The sequence below is a fragment of the Protopterus annectens genome, chromosome 5.part0, assembly GCF_019279795.1.
Source record: "Protopterus annectens isolate FY-2018-M chromosome 5.part0, PAN1.0, whole genome shotgun sequence".
Classification (NCBI taxonomy): domain Eukaryota; kingdom Metazoa; phylum Chordata; order Ceratodontiformes; family Protopteridae; genus Protopterus; species Protopterus annectens.
This window is the reverse complement of record NC_056735.1, coordinates 1,349,311,762-1,349,330,798: the sequence shown is the minus strand read 5'-3', so window position 1 is coordinate 1,349,330,798 and position 19,037 is coordinate 1,349,311,762. Positions and strand designations below refer to the sequence as shown.

At 38.5% G+C, this 19,037-nt stretch overlaps 1 protein-coding gene across 1 annotated transcript in view; it reads left to right on the top strand.

Annotated features, from left to right (window-relative positions):
• Nucleotides 1–19,037, top strand: part of FCHSD2 (FCH and double SH3 domains 2) — a 3,469,714-nt gene that overhangs the window by 1,789,406 nt on the left and 1,661,271 nt on the right. The window lies entirely within an intron of this gene.

The following is a 19,037-nucleotide window of genomic DNA, read 5'->3' as shown; positions in this document are numbered from 1 at the left end:
GCCATATCCATTTGAGCTTATGTCACATCTTACAAAACTTTTTGTTTTAGTGAAAGCTTTAAAAAAAAGAAACACAAACACACCCCATAACACACAAAACTATGTACATCTTCAAATATTGAAGTTTTACCGTACTAATGGGAACATGTGTCCCAAACTGACAGCCACACTTACAGACTTGGGTTAACCTAAAAGAAAGGTTATCCATGCTAAGAATGTCTGTCTGAAAAAAAAAACAGTCTTCTGCCAAACTGTGTATGCCATGTAATCCTATTCATTTGACAGAGATGGGAAAGCTTTTGATATGTTTGGGAAGAAGGTCTATACTACTATAACCATAGCCTTTAGGATAGTGAATTGTCAGGCTCATGTGTCTAAGCTTCTGTGTGTTCCCTTTGACAATATGCGAATGTTAGTTTTTGACTACCCTTCTTCAGAGTCTATAAATTCTTAATTATTTTTTGTATCTCTGTTTACAAAATGCTGTCTAAAGTTTTCTTATAACACTTCTGATGCTGTTCCTACATCAGCTGCCACTAGGTCAGAGATGACAAAGTTTTGCGCTGATATGTTTTCAGAATTTACCAGGGGATGTTAAGGATGAGCTCCAGAATTCTATTCTGGATAGAGAGGTATAGGTTGGTCCTTCATCTACTGAGGTTCTTAAAAGATATGATGGAAGGAGAAGGGTAATTCATGGTTTTACCCTCATTTTTCAACCCTCCATGCCAAAATGCAATATAAGCTTTCCTTCCAGTTCAGATTTATTTTATAGGAAATGAAGAAATCCCAGTAAGGTACATGCAAACAAAATTTCAGAAAGCAATGGCAGGAAGGATCCTTTCCTAACTAAGAACATTCTAAAGAAACTAGACTAACTATATGCCCCATCAAGTCCCCCTCCTCCTGGCATTCTAATAAAACCTTCCCATAATCTAGGTCTTCACTTCCATCTTAGGCACCAGACAACTTAGACACTTGAATTATGAGAATCAGTCAAAAAAGATTAGATTTGGCAGTGGGGAATGCCATCCTCTTTTCCAAGGGATTCCTCAGCATCCATCCACTCAAACATTCATGTTTCCTCCTGTCCCCGATCAAATGCTGTCTCAGGATGTTATAGTACACATATCACCAGGTTAGGGAAAGGGTTATATTCAAGAATCTTTCTGGTGCCAAAGAAAGAAGGAACTTGGAAACCACTCCTAGACCTTTCATTTCTACAGCTTCATATCAAAATATCAAAACGCCAAGTATTCTCTCTAAAGTGTCTGTTACCTGTCATTCATCATCTCAGTTTTCTATTAACTAGGGGTTTAAAAGATACTTATCACATTCAACTTCTCAAAGTTTTCAGATGATTTTTTAACATTCTTCTTTATCTGGTTTACATTTTCATTTACTCTGCCTTACCCTCTGGATTGTCAACAGCTCTGAAGGTATTTAAAAAGTGTCTAGCTCTTGTAATAGCCAGTTGCAGGCTCCAGTACGGTCAATTTTTACCATATTTAGACAACTGCTGTATTTTTGCAAATTCTTTTAGAAGTTGTGAAGAGTGTCTGGCTTGGGTAAAAAATATATATATTTTAGTGTGGGATTTCATGTGAACATAAAGAAGTCTCATCCCGTCAAAGAAGATAGTGTTTCTGGGATATCTTCTGGATATATCCCTCATGATGGCTTCTCTTCCTGGCATCTACCAAGGAATAGATCAGGATTTCAGGTTTCTCCTGGCATCTGCAAGCAATATGTCAGGATTTTAGGGTTCATGGCCTCTACAATTCTCTCTTTTCATTTGGCCAAACTTCCCATGAGATAAATTCATTGGTTCATCCAGTCAGTTTGGACCCAATACCAACACTCCCTGTGCTGGGATTCATTAAAAGGGAGTTGCACTAGTGGATGAGTCAGTTGTCTCTCAACCCAGATTTCCTTTTTTTTCCTTACTAGCTCCCTCTTGGTCTGTAACCACAGATGCCTCAGACCTTGGTTAGGGTGAAAGTTCAGGGTCTGTGGAACAATCAGGACAAATTAAAGCATGTACATGTCAAAGACATGATGGTTCTAATAAATGCTTTTTAATCTCTGAACAATCTTTGGAATTCAGGCCTTGCGTTAACAATCACAGACAACACCATAGTGAGGTGGTACCTAAAGACTGGGAATCAGATCCTAGCCCCCTTTGCAGACTTGTAATGGTAGCCTGGAAGCTAGCAACTCAACACAGTTGACCATCCAGGCTACTTAACTTTTTCTCAGAGCAGTATGTTATAGTACACAAGCTCAGCATGACCAGGACAGCCTCCCCCACTCCACACACACAGATTGCACCCCTTGGTCTTGCAGATATTGATCCAGATATTGATCCAGCTGTGGGGAACAGCTTAAGTAGATCTGTTTGTCTCCATTTGCAATAGACAGCTTTAAAAATATTCTTCTCCAGGACTCATTGCCCAAATACCTGGAAGACCAATGTTTTTTCATTCCCATTGATGGAGATGTTACTGTATGCCTTTCTACCCTTTCCTAAGATAACCAGGGCTGTTCTAAAGTTTCAGAAGGACATTCCAAAGACAATACTGGTAACTCCCTTTTGACCTAGGCAACAGTGGTTCTCTATTCTAAAACTGGCCAAAGGCAGTTACTACAAGCTTCCTCACAGAATGGACTTACAGTAAATTGGCCATCTTTGCTTCTCTGCCCATGATCTCTCCTCCTACATTGTGTCATGTCAAACAGTTTTTGGTAGGGGTTTTACATGCCTGGCCACCTAGAACTCATGTGGCTCCTCCTTGGGATCTTAATTTGGTACTGGAGAAACATAATTTTCCTTTTGAGCTTCCCATGAGGATGATTAGAATTCTTATCTTGGAAAAAAAAGTATTACTCATTGTCTGACTGCTGCAAAAAGGGTATCAGAGTTTCAAGCTGTTATGGTGATTCATTCCTATTTCATCTTTCAAATTGATAGGATAACTTTGAGAATAAACCCTTCTTTTTTAAACACCTTTATTGAATTATCATTTGCGATGTAGGCATATGTTCATTTATACAAAAGTAGTCAAACTGTATTATCAAATTAACATTAACAAACATTATACTTCACAAGTATTGCAACATTATATAAATTATTTAATGCCTGCCCCCTTTTTTCAAACAAGAAACATCTTTATTAAACTATTACTTGCAACATAAGCAGACACACTTTATATAAATAAAAACAATCCACGCCAACACAATCCTAGTTGCACACATTTAACATCACAAATCATACTGACACACTCCCATTTGCAAACATTATACATCACTTATAATCTTCCCAATCATTTTCAGTCAAAATTACATAGCTCTTTTAAGTCCTGCATTCTTTTAAACCTCATTCCTCCTCTGTATATATTGTTCCCACAATTCCCATTTTTTTCCTATGTAGTTTGCTCCTACCCTTTTCTAAATATCTCAATTCCAGTTATTTGTCTGTGTTACTGTATTCACTATCCTTCTTTTATACCTGAAGTGGTTTAAGAGTTTACTTTGAATCAGGCTGTTCATTTCCATATTTCTCTCCAGAACCAAAAAAATTGGGCTGAAGAATTCAACACACTCTGGATGTCAGTAGACAATGCAGGTACTATATTGATATGGCAAAAACATTCAGGGATTCTTATTAACTGTTTATTTCCTAGGAGGATAATAAAAATGGACAGTCAGTGTCAAAAACAGACAATTCCGAAATTGTCTCATGTTGTTGCTTTTTGCTATTCTCACGATAACAAAACACTTTCACTCTGCCAGAGCTTTGGCTACTTCTGTGACTTTTTGGAAAGGGGTGGACTCCAGTAATTAGAGGCACACAGCTTGTTCATCTGTGCAGAACTTTACCAAACAGTACAAATTAGATTATTTATGTAGGTCCAGAGCAGGCTTTTCTAGGACTGTACTCCAGGGGCTTCTGGACTCTAATCCTTCTTCCCTTTCTTTCTAAACTCTGGCATTCAGCCTGTATAACTTAGTCTGCTCTACAGTGATATAATGATATCACTGTGGACCCATCCTTCTCTTATTGTGTTTTATGCCTTTCCCATTTTTTTGGTGCATATTTAGTTGACATGTTTCCAACCTCCCTTACCATGAGGCAAGAATGCTTATGAAGGGTTGGAACTCTAACCACTATCTTCCAAGTTGTTCAACAGTTATGGTGCATGAAATGTGACCTAACGTTTTGGAAGCTGGCTGGTTGTCCAATTCCTAGTAGGATATTACCCATATAAGTTAGGCTACTATAACAGTGACATATTCAAATATCTACTATTAATGCAGGTTGACTTACACACCTGTAATTTTCTCTGTTCCCAAGTTCAGACTGTCAGATCTCCAAAGCCTTTTATCATTACTGTAATTAAATAAGTAAATGCTGTTAGAGTGATAGTCATTAAAATTTCAAGTTGATTGGCTTTTCCCTGTTACTGCTGTTAGAGAAACACATTCGGCAATAGAATGTGTGTGTGTGTGTGTGTGTGTGTGTGTGGGTATGGGGTTTATATATATATATATATATATATATATATATATATATATATATATATATATATATATATATATATATATATATACGTGTGTGTGTGTGTGCAAATTGTGTGTATGGTTTTCTTTACATACTAACATACAGTTAATCATATTTATAAAAAAAAAATTAAATTCTGTTGTAGCTTCAGAGTGTTGCACTACTGTACTCAGAAGAAAATTAGTTCTGTAGTAATTTTAAAATACTCTTGTTTGTCTTCAAGCGTTTCCATAACGTATTAGTATCTTTAACTTGCATTCTTCTGATTATTACTTTCCAAATGAAATAAAAGCTGGATGTCATCATCCTTAATTAAATTTTTTTATGTTCACCCAGTTGTCCCTTTTTAATAATTTTACCGCTATTGCAGCAAACAGATCATATATATATATATATGTGTGTGTGTGTGTGTGTGTGTATAATATATATATATATGTATATATATATATATATATATATATATATATATATATATATATATATATATATATAAAATGCAAGTAAAGCTTTTCTCAAAACATTAAACTTATGTAAATTTTCCTTTTTATCCTGTGCAGACTTAAAGTAGCATCCTCCTTATTACCAGTAGTGCCTTACAACCAGAAATATTAATTATACAGGTGCAGGGCCCATTTTGGTTTCTTTTGTCTTATTCTGCTTGTATTCAATATAACACGTTTGGAAACCCATGTAAAGCTACTCTGTCCTTAATCATTGCACCATTAAGTCATCCATGTCGCACTTCTTATTTAATATTAAATTATTATTTATTTCCACCTTTTATTTATTATCCATAGTAAATAGTAAATGTAAATACATTGTAAATAGTAACCCCCAATTGTACACTGCTGGTACCCTCCCTGATGATTTGAATGATCACCTTCTTACTTATATAGTTAAGCAAAAAGTTATTATTCCTCATCAATCCTTACTCGGGAAAGTCAGAAACAAAGTAAACTTTGACCCTGTCAAATTCAAACAGGAACGTTACTCCTGTAATTGGTCTATGTTAAAACATCTCCCCTTAGAATTGGCAGTTGCATATTTTAACAGTAGATTTCTTGATATCCTTGACTTACCTGCCCATTCTAAGCGAACAAAGGCAAAAACTGCCCCATGGCTGTCTAAAGAATCTAGACTAAAAATTTCCAGCAGCAACAAAATCTGGGCTCTATGGCGCTCCACTAATGACCCTACAATCATGTTAAATACAGGTAAGCTAGGAATGAGACTAAAAAATCCATTCTACAAGACAAAAAACAGCACTACTGTAATTTTTAGACAGCAAACCAGAACAATCCTCAGAAGTTTTGGGCAGGTCTGAATAATTATTTCATCCTAGAAAAATGTCTACCCCTATCCCCATTGCTACCATTGATAAATCTCCTGGGGATGTCTCAGACAGTTTTAACCATTTCTTTACAGAGACAATTCAAGCCCTAGCTAGCCAACTACCTCCCAGCTCTCCTGGCCCTGATAGTAACACCCCTATAAGCATACTCTCTTTCAGCTTCCAACCAGTGTCCACATCACTTATCCGTACCTTACTCAAAAAATTAAAACCCACCACACTCTCAGCTGATCAACTCCCTGCTGAGTACCTTCAAAAATCAGCTAATGCCATAGCCTATCCAGTATCTATAGTAATTTAACCGAACCATAGCAGAGGCAAAAATTCCCACCATTTGGAAAACATCCTATGTAATCCCACTACATAAAGGAGGTCTCTCCACTGAGTTACAGACAATAGCTATACTTTCTCCACTAGCTAAGATTATGGAAAAATGTATACACAAGCAACTCATGCACCACTTAATTCAGAATCACCTCATGGCCAATACCCAACATGGCTTCCGTCCACACCACAGCCCTACTAGCGTTCACCAATACCATTAGTAATAATCGTAACAATAATCAAATATCCTCATCCCTCTTCTTGGATCTTTCAAAGGCATTTGACATGGTGGATCACCAACTTTTGATTCACACCCTACAATCTTTCTGTCTAAATACCAGTGCCATTCAGTGGTTTAAGTCTTACCTCAGTGGGAGGCAGCAGGCTGTCCTCTGGCAGAACAAGCTCTCCAACCTATTACCTGACACCCTTGGAGTGGCACAAGGCTCCATATTAGGACCCCTACTGTTTTCCATCTTTATAAACAACCTATATACAGGCATCCCGAATGTTAGCTGTATCCAATATGCTGATGATTCCACCCTGATTTGCTCAGCCACATTTCCCTCAGAATTAAGGTGTGTTACCCAATCCACCTTTAATACTATACAAACCTGGCTCTCCGAATGTCGATTGTTGCTAAATCCCCAAAAAACTAAAATGCTGTTATTCTCTTCAGCACAAAGTTCCACACCATTAACCTTCACCATAAATGCAAAAGATAGCACAATAATCACCCCCGACTCCTTACACAACTTGATTCTATAGAAACCTTCAGATTTGCTCTAAAAAGCCACTTTCTTAACAATCAAATCTATCCTTGTGCCCAAAACTATAGAGCACTGTAAGCAAATTCTAAGACTTATCTAAATAGTATGACATCTTAGATTTCAAGTAGTAATTTGCAAGTCCTCTGAACTTCATTGACTTTTCTGTATCAGTTAATCTATGTCAATTGCAGTCTTCTCTTTATAATCACTATTTGGACTAAATCCTTATCTTCCCATGTATTGGAGTATATAAAGGAGCTGCTTATTATGAATGTACCTTTTTTCTTCATACGATGAATGCCATTAAAAAACATTGTGTATCACCAACACCTAAATAGGTTGTATAAAACTTTGTACTATGTGTATGACTAAACACTATGAAATTGTATAAAAAATTTTGCATACTGTTTTATTATTGTAAATAATAATTTTTAATATTTTTAATCTGTAACTGGAGCTTTTCTCCCTGGGCCTCCATTGAAAATGGGTTCCTGATCCAGTGGACTTTCCCGGTCAACAAATGTCAATAAGTAAATAAATCAACTATCTGTTTTGTTTTTGCCTTCATTACATGTTATGTTACTCCAGTCTACTTATCTGTTAAAGTTTTTCTGTTCAGAGAGTACAGTGCCTCAGCATTTTTCCTAAACAGTTCTACTTTTTTATTTATACTTTTATTGCTCTTCCATTCTATAACTTTATCTATAAACATTACTTTTTCTTTACGTGTTCTACAAAGTTTATGTAAATGTCTTTTCCAGCTTAGTCAAGCCTCTGCTTGACCATGTGCATGTCCCTCACCTCTCAGCCATACCTAATAGGATAGAAAAGGACATGCACTTTCACATCATTTTTCTTAATCATTGCCACTTTATGGACAGTAAAGCACTCCGAATACTGCATGTCATATTTTCTCATTTTTCTTTTTTTTTTTTTGCTACTCCTATCCATGCAGAATAACAGAATTCTTCATTATATTGACTTTCCATTCTAGGGGAAACGCAGTTGTCACCTTTCACCAGCATTACTGAAATATCCATTGTCCTCAAGATGTCTATCATTTTATATAAGCTTAAACATCTAATTCACCCTTGTAATCCCTCAGTATGTCTAACTTTTTTATTTTCGCAGTTTTATATATAGCAAGGTTTTACATCTATAAATGCTGCACATTCGTATCCCTATGAGAAAAAAAGAATTTAAATTTAGCAGTTTCCAAATCATCTTTATTAGCTGTTAAATAAAACAATAATTTCAAGCGTGACAAAGGCTGAACATGCAAACTAATTATCATATGTAAAGAAAACTACTTTAAGACGCTGGTTAACTTAGCAGTAAATACGTTATGCATTAAATTACAGTTTTGTATTCATTCTAAAGCATGAGACATAACATACGATTTTTACTTTCTTCTTAGAGCATTAATAGTTAATCATAGTTAATAATCCTTACAGACTTGAAAGAGGTGACATTTTCAGTCTCTGCAAATATAAACAAATCAATACATTAAATATATTAATTATGTGGTTGATAAACTGACAGTGCTAGTGTCATATGAGCTTCTTCAAGTAGCAGCTAGTGTTCATACTGTTTTGTTTACTCGTGTTAGTCTGCATCTCAAGCCATTAGTAATTCTTCTAAAATTCACTTACTCTGGGTCCCATCGTCAATAAAAAAAAAAATTTTAATATGCATTCAGACTGCATGAGTTTCAGATTTTTCTGTTCTTTAAGCTTTGTTATTGGCAGTGGAGTGGGGCATGGGATAGATACCTTTTCAAGTATAAACACCAATTATGTGTATGATTACAATGCAAGATAAATTTCATTCTTACCAGAATAGTCTTTTACAACACTATTTTTTGTAGTTCAGCTGTTTCATTGAAAAAATGAACTACATTCTTAACCTAGGTAGAACATGCAGACTAATTATTATATATATCAAAATATCCCCTTCTTAAAGACATCGGAAAACTTCAACAAGTTCTTTCTAAGCAAGTACAATAGTTTTGTCACATGCCTATGAACTCTAGGTCTGAAGTTGTCCTTTTCATTCTTCCTCACTGATGGGTTACGGGTCTGACCCACGGTTCCCACTTGGCTGCACTTCCAAGACTTGGAACTGTATCTCAAGCTCCTCCCTCTACCCATAATGCTCCAGTCCATCCCCAACTGCTCAGATCCTGTTTTCTGCCATTGCGACAGTTTGTGGTTCAGGATCGCTGGCTGTAAGAGAAATTTTTATCAGTTATTTGCGGTTTATACCTATTATTATAACTTTAGTTACCTTTCCTTTTCCTCCCTCTTAACTTTTACTAGCTGTCGCAGGTGTTAGGGTTCATTATTCTATCCCTTCCATTCTGTTTTCCTAATGGGCCCGTAGGCACTTTCTATAATTATCCTAAATAGTTGTTTATAGTTGTCTAAAGTTTAAAAAAAAAGAAGAGGAGGAAAAAGAAAGACAGAAAACTCTTGTTGCCCTATTGTCTAGTTTCCGACTGTATTTTCACTTGGATTGGATGCTCTTCCCTTTTTCTATTTTGTGGGGCCTTCTGTTATTTAAAATGTCAGAGAAACCCACAGGATTTAAGAGATGCACTTCTTGTGGGCATAAAATCCCCAATTCAGATGCCCACAAGAAGTGTGTCTGCTATCTGGTCCCAGAATACTTGAAGTCCCAGTGTGTGATTTGCACCTCCTTCGTTCCTTGAGCCCTCTCAAACAGGCACAATAAACTTATCCTTAAACATTTGCTCCCTGCTTCTCCTTCCTCTTCTGGGACTGAACCCTCCTCCAAAGACTGTAAGAAACGAGCCCAGTCTGTGCCTCCGAGGGCTTCATTGGAGCCTCCTAAGAAACTTCACAGAACTTTGGATCCGACTTATATGGATCCGAAGAGTGTTACCTACCGCTTATATCCACAGACCTCTTCGGATTTGACGGAGATTATCCCTATAGCTGGTTCCTCTCTTCCATTGACTTCAGTGGCGGATCTCGAGCCTTCGAATCCAACAGTTAGGAGTCGATCTCCAAGTTTTGTACAAAACCTGCCTTGTCTTCCAAATTGTTTCAAACACCAACCAAACATTTCAGGCCTGCTTCTTCCAGATCCTCTAGCAACTTGACAGAGGCCAGTAGGGACAGGATCATGTGGAAATTCATCAGGGCTCAGATCCAGATGGGGGTCTTGCCAGCTCCATCCCCTTTTGGATCTCTGAGTGCACTTGCCCAGTCTGTACAGTCTGCTTTTCCGATCCAACCAGTGGTTTTGGAATTCCAGGATCAAAGATAACCAAGAGAGTCAGCATCAGATCTAATAAAGCCCCCTTCCTTGACTCTGACGGTTTCCTTGACCAGTCCTGTTCTGGCACCGTTGAATCAGAGCTGATCTCAGATCTGAAAGGTCAGCGCTGGGTCTGGGAGGTTGTGTTTGGCACTAATGCTTTTGACTCCATTTTTTTCTTCTTGGTGTCTCAGGTCTTGACAGCTTGGGTCTGATTTTTTCTGGGGGGCTCAGATCCAGGGTGGGCCTTGACCTTTCGTCCTCGGCTGCCTCAGCACAGGGGGCAGGGTTGGGAGATGTTTCTCCGGGCCTGTCAGCCTGCCAGGTTGTAGAAAAGGTCTTTTTTTTTGCATAGAGATTTGTCCTGTACCAGGTTTCGAGCACTGAGCCCATCATTCCTGCTCCTTTAGGTCAACCTACCCTGGGAAGCCTCCGCACTCATTCCCCAGAGAGTTTTCTCCATTCTTCCAATACCTCCCCTGTCCAGCTCAGAGTAGAGGTACCAAGGAAGAATACATCTAAGGAGAGACACATACAGTCCCTAATGGAGTCTCTCACTGAAGACACCAACTTCAATGAGGAAGAAGGATCCCCTTGATCACCACCTGATGACATCTCCTTTGGAGACATCCTGGAAATCTTTAAGCACAAGGGTGGCTGGTCTTCCCAACCTTCTCCTCCTGAGGAGTTGGTGTTTTTGGAGGACTTCGGGTGAGCCCATATACATCTTGGGTAACCCCCCCAGTGGATAAACTTATTGACCCTGTTTCCAGTTGTGCTTGGAAGGAACTGGACACTGTTGAGCCCATCCCCAAACACCTGAATAAATTTCTTGTTCACCCACCAGATAGAATCCATTGGAGTAAGCATGTTGTTGATGCCATAGTTGTGGTGGCAACCACTAAAAAGGAGCTAGCCAAGCAGAGCTCCTCTGTCCATCCACCAGACGGAGTCCACAGCGATGGACAGATTTGGATAGCATATCTATGCCTCAGCCACGTTCACACTGAAGTTGTTAATTACCTGGCACATTTCACTCATTTAGGTTCATAGAATAGTACTAGGCTAACTGCTTTTTGGGCCATTTTAAACCTAGCCATTTATCCCATAGGAGAATCAAACCCTGCACCTTGTGTCTGTAAGGTAAGCACCTTAAAGATTATGCCAATCTCCCACCTTGCAGAGAGATTTGATCAAGGAACTCTCAGTCTCTGGCTGAGACCATGTCGGTAGAGGATCTCAAGAAGATCTGTGATCAACTGGCTACTCTTTCGTCTATTGCTAATTCATCTCCCATTCAGCAGAGGGTACCTCAAGAGCAGCCAGTTCAGGCATAGCTGTAAGGAGACATGGCTGGATGAGGCTATGCGACTTTCCGGAACCCTTCAAGGCATCCTTTGTTAATACCCCCTTTGATGACTACTCTTTGTTGGGACCATCTCTGAAAGATATGCTTATCTGCAGTGAGCAAGAAGGAAAAACACTGTCTGCCATGGGAATCAAGTTTTCTACCCTTCAGTGGTCGTTTTCTAAAAAACTGTGAGGTGGGAAGAAAGCAGGGTTCTGAAAATCTCAAGGGCCTTTTCAAGACTCGTGTGGGGACATTTCCTCCATAGGCAGAAGAGGAAGCTTCAATGGTAGATGTCGCCCTAGAGGTAGAGGGGATCCACAGAACCAGGGCTTCAGAGACTCCTTCTCTGATAGGCCCTGTCAGCACTCCTCAGGCACTGACCAACTGTTCATCTCTGGAGGCAGTTGGGAGGCATGTTTCCCTGCACCTAGATGTCTGGATAAATCTTACAAACAATGCATGGATGCTAAGCATAATATCCAGAGGTTACTGCATTCTCTTTTTCCTTCCATCTCCTGTGCCAAGGAGGAAACTCCTTGATGTTCCACCCAGTCAGAGGGAGTATGCAGCCCAAGAAGTTCAAAAGCTGCTACAAAAAAAGAGTCATCCAAGAGGTCTCAACTGAACAAATAGTTTTCGGAATTTACTCCTCCTCCTTTTTAGTGCTAAAGAAAACAGGGGACCTAAGATGGATGTAAGCAACTTGAATCAGTTCCAGATGGTTACGGTTCAGTCTATCCTGCCTTTTCTGCAGAGTGACTATTGGATGTGCTCTATAGATCTCCAGGATGCATACTATCACATCAGAATAGACAGGTGCTCCTGGAGACACCTGCCCTTTCGGCTGGGAGCCAGTCACTACCAGTTCAGAGCACTGCCCTTTGTTCTCACCACAGCCCCCCTCCCCCAGGTGTTCACCAAATGTATGGCAGTTGTGGTAGTTGTGGCAGCTCACATGAGGCTCAAAGAATTCCAGGTGTTTCCCTTTTTTGACAATTGGCTCCTCACTGCCCCACCCAGGCATCAACATCTAGAAGCCAGGGGGTTACTTTCTTCAGATCTCCAGCTCCTTAGGCATCAAGATAAATCTTCCCATTTCCAGCCTGACACCTGTACAGACGCTAGAACTTGCAGGCACCCAACTGGATGCTAAGACCCAAGTGGCTTTATTACCTCTTCACATATCACATCTATGAGAAGTCAGGTTTGGGACTTATTGTCTCATCTGTCTCCTCCCAGTGAAACTAGTGTTGCAAGCTCTCGGGGCAGTGTCAGCTGCCTTTAGTCTACTTCCTCTGTCAAGGTTTTTCTTGTGAATCCTCCAGTGTACCTCGGTGGTATAGTGGTTGATTCTTTATCAGCCTCTACTTGTTCCTATCAAACTCACTCCAGTTTGCAAATGTCATATTCAGTGATGGATCCAGTCAGATGACCTGATTTTGGGCAGATTGTTCTCTCTTCCTTCTTCCATAGCCACAGTGACCACAGTCACTTCTCAACTGGGGTGGGTGGGACATTTCAAGGGAACAATCGGCCAAGGCATGTGGTCCTCCTTGGAGACCAAGTTGCATATCAGTGTCTTAAAGATGAGAGCAGTCCTCCTAGTGTTGTTGCAAGCCCTACAGGATATTCTTCACCTAGGGACTATTGCAGTACACACAGACAACATATCCATAATCTGGTACATCGACAGACAAAGAGGAACCCATTCCTACCCTTTGTGCAGACAGGCCATGAGGGTCTGGGAATGGGAGACCTCTTTAGACTGCTTTCTAATTGCAACACACATACCAGGGAAAACCAGTGTGCTAAATAAGTAAAAAATACTGCACTAAGCCTACAGGCTCGAAACGTACTGTAAGCTGTTTATTCAATAAAACAACAAAAATACACACAAAGTAAGTGCTTTCACGACATCCAGTCGTTTCATCAGACAACCTTTGTTGTCAACCAGTTCATGTGCTGTTTCATCTAGAGTTTCTGTTGATTATAACTGCACTGCAGCCACTTGGTCCAAGACTCGTACCTTTGTTACACATTGCAAATTAGACATTGTCTCTTGAAGCAGGGCTTGCTTTGGGTCGACAGTACTCCGACTTATCCTTCTTTGAGGGTATCCCAAGAGTTACGTAACTGGGGACTTTGACCCATCAGTGAGGAAGAATGAAAAAGACAAACATCAGATTTATAAGTTATGTACTTGCCATAACTTGGCATCTGTGTTATCCATTTTCATTCTTCCTCCCCTTCCCTCCCAGACATCCCCCGGCCGTATCTAGCCTAGCAGGATCTTGGATGATAGTGGAACACTCAGGTTCGAGCCTCAGTCTTTTCTTATGTTTGTCCTGTCTCTATATCTCAGTGGGCAGTAAGGCAGCAAACTCGATCTTAGGAGTTTGGGATGGACTGGAGCATTGTGGGTGGAAGGAGGAACTTGAGATTCAGTTCCAAGTCTTGGAAGTGCGGCTGAGTCAGATCCATAACCCATCAGTGAGGAAGAATGAAAACGGAAAGCACAGATGTCAAGGTGGGAAAGATAGTAAGAACACCACAGGTTGCACCCCCAGAATCAGAGCTGTAGAGGTACACCTCTCCTACATCTTTTGTGTCTTGTGGAAAATGAAAGACCATTGGTGAAATGAAGTATGCCATTCAAAGGTAATTCCTGACCCTGGACTTATCTGAGAGGCAACAAACCATGCAGACCTTGATGTAGAAGGCAGTGGGCCCAACATATGTTCCTCATGCAAAATCTCAGATGAAATTGTGACCCTACCAGACAGAATCAGGAAAAACCCTCCACCTGCCCTGCAAAGAACAGCCTTATACCATTCTCAAGTTTGCATATATTCTCCAGAGAAATTGCAAAACGGTATGTGACTGCAGGAATTTTTGGAGGCAATAGCAAGAATCTAGATCCAAAGCTGTGAGTATTGCAGAAGAAACTAGTGAACATACGATCAAGTGTGTTGATGCAGTCCTATTGTAACATTATGATTAGTGTCACAGGCATATATCTTTCCCTGAGTGCTAGAACTTCTGGAGAAAAAAAATCAACCATAGGACCCATTAGAAGGATCTTGTTTATAGATCAGCGGATAGGGTATGAATGTACGTGTTCTGGATATGTGTTAGCTTACTCACCCTGTTTCCATGTGATGTAAGGCACGTAAGTGAAGTAAAGTTGCATTCTACTGTAAAAATGACCGTATTTGTACAGTATTTTTAATGTAGGTGAAGTTTTTATGTGGCATTGGCATAAGACTTTGATTTTTCTTATTGGCTGAATTGAAGTGTTATGATTTTGGACCTTATTAGTATGGTCTTATTAGTGTGGGACCATGATTTTTTTTTTCATAAACAAAAGGTAGGAGTTATGGTTTTGGATCTTCTGCAGATTTTGAAGGATGAGTTTAGAAGGTTTCCTACTTTGGTTTTGAAGGCTGACAGTTTGGGAGATGTGCACATTTTTTTCCTGAATGGAAAACTGTGTGTGCCATGTTTGGTATGTGGGTATGGGACTTATAGAGGGGAAACTGAGTGGCAGCCAGCCAGCTGTCTCATGTTTATTTGCCAACAACATTAATGACTTCAGCTGGATATCTGTGGTGTAACAGTTTGTAGAACTATTAACCAAAAAACGAGGAACCAGTCAAAAGGCAACCAAAAACAAAACAGACTGGGTTTCGAAGACAGAAAAACTCCACTCTTTATCGGCTAGCAGATACAACTTAACGCTCCACAAAACATGCGTTTTCATCGAGGCACCTCCCAGACTTCATCAGAAAATGCACAGAATGTCAAAAACCTGTTTAAATAGTAAAAGGTTAACAATAACCATTTAGTGGATAAAGCTATACACACAACACAAATCACATATTAAAAAGATGAAAGGGTTTCTTAAAAATATGAAGACATTTCTAAAAAAATTTTTTATATATAAAACATCAATCCTCAGAAAAAAATATATATAAATATAAATAACAAATCTAATTAAAAATCATAATTTAGCCACCCTAAGTATTAACAGGGGTAACAAGGAAATATGATTGTTTAGACCTGGGGATTTACTGGCATCCAAAACTATTTGCCAGTAGGTTTCACGATAAGCCAACTTAGATTCCCATGGGCCTCCCCTGATGTCCCTAGGTACTAGTTCTAATACAAAAGTAAAATTAGCTCCCCCACAGGTTAATGTATGTCTATGTAGTGCATTGGTAGAGTTGCACTTCCTAATATCATTGAGGTGTTCATAAATTCGACGTCTCATTTGCCTCTCTGTTTTCCCAAAAACCCTCACATTGACCACATAAGGCAATATAAACCATTCCACCACTATTACAGTTGGTGTATGTATCGCCTGACAAAGTTTTGTTTCTTCCCTTAATGTAAATACTTTCCGCGTGGGCAATGCAGGGGCATTGGGGACAAGAACCACACCTATACGGGATAGGATCAACTTAATAACGGACATGATGGCTTTAGTACTTGACCATAACTATATTACATTCCAAGGAGAATACTTTAGGCAGAGCAAGGGTGTTGCTATGGGGGCGTCTTGTGCCCCCATTTTTGCCAACCTTGTAATGTTGGAATGGGAATCAGAATTTTTGTTTAAAAGTAGGTTTTATACAGATATAGCATTTTATGCTAGATATCTAGATGATTTATTTATATTATGGAAGGGTAAAAAGGAGACAATAGGAGAATTTATGGAGTATATAAACAGTACTACACAATTTTTAAAGTTTACACATAATTTAAGTAGCCAAGGAATTGCTTATTTAGACACATTTATAAGCCACACGGATGAAGGTTTTACATCAAGGATATATAGGAAAACAACTTTCTCAAATGATTACATTCAGTTTAATAGTAATCATCCTTCATATATTTTTAAAAACGTTGTTAAAGGGCAATGTATTAGAGCGGCACACATGTCATCCACAAGGGAAGTTATGGATGCTGAATTGCAGGGGATTTTTAGGATGTTTGAAGATAGGGGATATCCTGTGAGAATGTTAAAGGACACAGTTAATTATGTCTCCAAACAGTGGGGCAAAAAATATGTGCCTTTGATGGGTAAATTTAATCAAAACTATGGAGAAATAAACTTTGTTAAATTGGAAGATGAATCTAGGGATGGTGTCTATAACAGGGTGTGTGTGTTAATGCACACACCGTATGTAAATTACATAAAGGATATAGTATGCAGACATTGGGATTTGATAGCGACCTCCAACCATATAGGTACCAAATTAGGGAGTTATCCAACTTTTGTGTATAAAACAGCTCCTAATCTTAAAAGATTATTAGAAAGGGCTGATAGCTATGGAAAAAAAAATACTAAAGAAACTACTACTAAAAAATGTGGAACATGTAAACAATGTAGTCGTATTAATGAAGTTGCATTCATTACATTGACAGATATTAACAATACCTTTGTGAGGTGTAGGGCAGGTAATTGTAACACCAAACAGGTAGTATATCTTGCCACCTGTTCTGCCTGTCCTGCATTTTACATAGGTAAAACAGAGAGGCAGTTGAAAAAACGTATCTATGAACATTATTATAAAATACAAGTACAGGATAAGAATAATGCTTTATATAGGCATATGCAAGAGAAAGGTGGGGAGCATTTATTTAAATTTGCAATAATTGACCAGGTTACCAGTTATTTATATGGAGGGGACTGGAAAACGTCCTTAGCGTTGAAAGAAAGTGGCAAATATATACTGATGCCACTAGATTACCTGGTATCAACGACAGCATTAGTATAAAACCTTTTTTAATATTAGGTTAAGTAGCATATTTTATGGTAAATATATATTTATGGTAGTAATGAAATGGTATGTAATGTGATACTATTTTAATATTTTTTAGGTTTTAAATTATGGTTCATATGTAATATGATTATTACTATTATATTTTTATGTTAACTAGTATAATGCACTATTCTTATATTTTTATGTATATATCATGTTTTATATTTGATTCAGTAACTTGGATGAGTTGAAATATTTATTTAAATATATATTACAATATTATGGAGAGCTATCGCTTTAATCAAGTTGGCGCCTTTTTTCAAGTAATTAATATATAAACAGGACAATTATCAAGTTATTTGGTTCTGATGAAGACTGTGTTTTATGCAGTTGAAAGCGCTTAACCTGTGGATGTAACCTGTGGAAGAATTTTATCGTAATAAAATCTGTGGATGTAACCTGTGGAAGTTTTTTTCGCAATTCAAGTTTTATTGTTCGAGCTGTATGGGGAGTCGTCCTAGTCTGCACCAGACCTCTTTTACTTATGATTTTTAATTAGATTTGTTATTTATATTTTTATATATTTTTTCTGAGGATTGATGTTTTAAATATACATTTTTTTTTAGAAATGTCTTCATATTTTTAAGAAACCCTTTCATCCTTTTAATATGTGATTTGTGTTGTGTGTATAGCTTTAGCCACTAATTGGTTATTAATTGCTATCCTTTTACTATTTAAACAGGTTTTTCACATTCTGTGTATTTTCTGATGAAGTCTGGGAGGTGCCTGGATGAAAATGCATGTTTTGTGGAGCATTAAGTTGTATGTACTAGCCAATAAAGAGTGGAGTTTTTCTGTCTTCGAAACCCAGTCTGTTTTGTTTTTTAGTTTGTAGAACTGTAAAATACTGTCAGACAGGAATGGCACAGGGCTCACATAGGAACTTGAGCACACCTGCTTTTCTAGAGCATTGCCAAAGTACTGTCTGGGTGTGTTACCTAGTGAGTTAAAAAATGTCATTGCTCTCTGATGGTGACCCTGTTGTCCATTTTATGCTGCACTACTAGGGACATTAGTCACTGGTGAAAGATGGAATGTAGCAACTGTTAAGGGCTTTGACAGAAAAATAATGAGCAAAGAAAGATGAAGAGTTAAGGTGGCAGGTGTATGAAAAAATCTATATAAAACAGTAGTTTCTAGGGGCAGAACTACTTTACAAGGTCTGCTGGCATAAACAGAAACGTCTGTGGGAATTACATTTTTATTCCAATGTGGGAACTGTAATGCTCATCTTCATCTCCCTGTAGACACTGCCTGAGGTGCTATCCTGTACCTTTTTCCCCACAGTTAAACCCCACCTCCAAGTAAAACATTTATATGAGATTCTCACAATAATGTCATACCTTCAAAACCATGTTGTTTCAGCAAGCATGATATTCACTTTTCACAAATGACTTCCAGGTGCAGAAAGGAGACAGTAGAGCTCATAATGTTGTGAAACTACTACTTTTAAAATCTCAGTATTGTTATGTTGTCACTTGTGCTGTCGTCTATATACCATTTTTTCACAGATGTGATAGTTCCCCTCTAGGTGAAGAAAATTAGAAGATGTATTGACTGCCTTTCCTTTGTA